Below are 3,261 nucleotides of genomic sequence, written 5' to 3' on the forward strand. Positions count from 1 at the left end.
TTTTGGTTCCTGCGCTGTGACCACTTAAAAAAAATAGCTTTGAAGCTTGTGGGAGTGGGGATGGAATTTTCTTATGCATACCTAACTTTTGGCTAGCTACTTAATGGACTGCATGGAGATAAAAGCATCCTTATAGCCTTTTATCCACTTTCTTCCATGTGATGTATCCTTAGGATGGTGTCTGTATTTCACCATGTGGTAATSGAACTAGTCAAAGTATTAAGTAAAATTTGCACACTCCCATCTTTAGTTGTCGGAGGTTTAGTATTTAAGCCACAAGYGTTACAGGTGGCTATAGCTGAATCAGGTCAGGATCACATCCTGCAGCAGAAAGATGGGGTGGAGGAGTAGCTGTATAGTAGGGAAGAAGCTATGATGAGTACTCCTGCTATATCTGTACTTTCTGAAGGGAAAATATTTGATCTGGTGTTCACAACAGAGGCTGAGGATCATCCTCCATATAGGCAAACCCTTGGTCTCTCATCAGTGGGTGAAGCCAATCCTGTGGAGATCCTGCTTCTGCCACTGCCCTGAGTGTCCACAGTCTGTGTGCAGGAGAACCTGCTGGTGAGACAGCCACTGGAACTTCCTGTGGCTCTCACAGATTCTTCTTTGAGAAGGATTTGATCATGCTGATAAAAGACGCGCACGGTCTAAGGCTTCCAGAGTTTTTCAGGTGGCTCTTGAGTGTCCACAGGATATCTTTTTGTGCAACATGTTTAGTCAGTCTTTCTTCTCCTGTAGTGCCTATTGCTCTGCARAGGKATCTGGACAGGCTGCATTAATGGACCAAGGACAATTGTAGGAGGTTCAACAAGGCCAAATRCTGGGTCCTGCACTTGGGTACTTGGAAAGCTGCCCACTGGAAAAGGAACTGGGGATGCTGGTCAACAGCTGGCTGAACATGAGCCAGCAGTGCACAGGTGGCCAAGAGGGCCAGTGGCATCCTGGTGTGTACCAGCAATGGTGTGGCCAGCAGGACCAGGGCAGGGATTGTCCACCCGTAGGCAGCACTGGTGAGGTCACACCTCGAATCCTGTGTCCAGTTCTGGGCTGCCCAATTCAGGAAGGACACTGAGACACCGGAGCACGTCCAGAGAAGGGCAACGGAGCTGGGGAAGTGTTTGGCACACCACAAGTCCAGTGAGGAGTAGCTGGAGGTGCTGGGGTTGYTGAGCCTGGAGGAGTCTCAGGGGGACCTCATCACTCTCTACAGCTGTCTGAAAGGATACTGGAATGAGGTAAGCATTGGTCTCTTCTCCCAGGTAACAAATAATTGGACAGGATGAACTGGCCTCGAGGTGTGCCAGGAGAGATTTAGATGGGATAGCAGAAAAATATCTCCACAGAAAGAGTTGTCAAAAATCRGAACAGGCTGCCCAGGGAAGTTGTGGAGTCATTGTCCCTGGAAAGATTTAAAAGGCGTTAGTTTTGGTGCTGGGGAATGTGGTGGACTTTGCTGGGTTAACAGCTGGACTCCATGATCTTAGAGGTCTTTTCCAACTTAGATGATCCTATGATTCTATGACACAGAAATGCATTTTGGTACTCTACAGTCACATTGAATTATGTGGCATGGGAGTAAAAGAGAAAGCCTTTGACCTTGCTTATTGAACAAATAGAATTTTCTGTGGCTGACAATATTGCATTATATTCATGTTGTTTACACAGGACCTTTCTGACTGTAACCATACTGTAAACGATGGCCAGAGGTGTGTTTTCAAAGCTCAGATCTGAAGTTTCTGAGTAATTACTTGCTTAAATTTAAGACTGGTGATGGTATCTTATTATGTGTTACCGCAGCCAGAAAAGAGATTAAATCTAGATAGAAATAGGARCCCCTCAACATTTGTGTGTCTTCTGCAATAGCTTCTTTTTGACTAATCTGAGCAGGTTCATACCTGGACACCTGGGGTCAGAGAGGCAGAGTCTTTTGGGTTTTTGGGGCTCTGTTTTGTTTTTGTTTTTCAATTATTATTCTTGTTGACCATTGACAGCCCTTCAACAGCTTCCAAGAAGGAAAAAAATTAGAACATTTATAATGTTAGTTAAAAAGGTATCCCTGCTCTTTCTTTATCTTTTTTTCCCATGAAGCAGAATATCTCAAAAGCCTGTAGATAACAGCTGAGATGGAACATCTTAATTCCTTCAGATGCARTATTTTTTAAAGTATTTTTTTAAATGTTGAAAGAAAGGGGGGGGGAGGTACGTATTCAGAAGAACACACATATCTTTTAACAGATACAGAAAAAAATCTAAAAGGAGAGGTTTTCTGATTGTCAGAAAAATGCAGTTATGCATATATGCAGACCAACATTTCATTTAACCTTTTATTGATCATTGCTGAAGGCCAAAACGGTAAAATCTTGATTTGCTGCACTTCAGAAAACAGCCTCCTCTTTTCAGATGCCTCTGGCAAGAGAGAGCACAGTCAGAGAAACAGAGCTCTGCTGGGTTGAAAATGCTGCATGTGCAGATGGCAGCAGCACTTTGTCTCCGTGGAAATGCTTTGTTGCTTGCCCCTTCAGACATGCTTGCTACAGCTCCCCCTGTCCCCCGCCTCCTTCTCACAACCTTCCTAAAATGCCTTTCCAGCATAAGGGAGGGATTCTATGTTGGGTATAAACTTTCAGCTCCACCTATTTCCCTTTTTCTTTTATATAATTTCAGTTTTTCAGTATTATTTAAGCGTAACATACAACATATTGCAGAACTGGCAAGTCTTCCTACACATCTTCAAAAGTTCAGATATTTAAAAGGAAACTTATTGCTTTCTTTCACCCATATTCCTACTGCACAAGTCYACATAAGATGAAGTAAGCTATAGTTGTTGATATCTTGAATTTTTTTTAAGATCATGTCAGGGGATTCCTTCTCCACTTCTCAAAGCCTTCAAACTTATTAGGAGTGTCAGAGAAATGAATCAAGTGTGTAAGACCAGTTGAATTGCATATTTACGGGCTTATTGTTCTTCTATTGATTTTTATTTTCATTTTTACTTGCTCTCCCGTAGCTCCTTTCCAAAATAGCAGAAACATCTGCCTGTCTTCCTTCATGGAGGAGAATCGTTTATGAGTCCCAGATTTACCAACAGTATCAGTTACTTCCAGCAAACCTCACTCCTGGTCTTCTTAATTACTTTCCATCTGCTTTTCCCTCAGTCATCTTGGTTAGGGAAAAATGCTGACAATCAACAGTAATGACTTCTTAAGTAAGTTATTTATTAAGTCAAGCTTTTTGCAGATAAAGTTTCAATAAATT

Source organism: Malurus melanocephalus, unplaced genomic scaffold (genome assembly GCF_030028575.1).
Source record: "Malurus melanocephalus ecotype Western Australia unplaced genomic scaffold, MMel_1.1 scaffold_25, whole genome shotgun sequence".
Lineage (NCBI taxonomy): Eukaryota > Metazoa > Chordata > Aves > Passeriformes > Maluridae > Malurus > Malurus melanocephalus.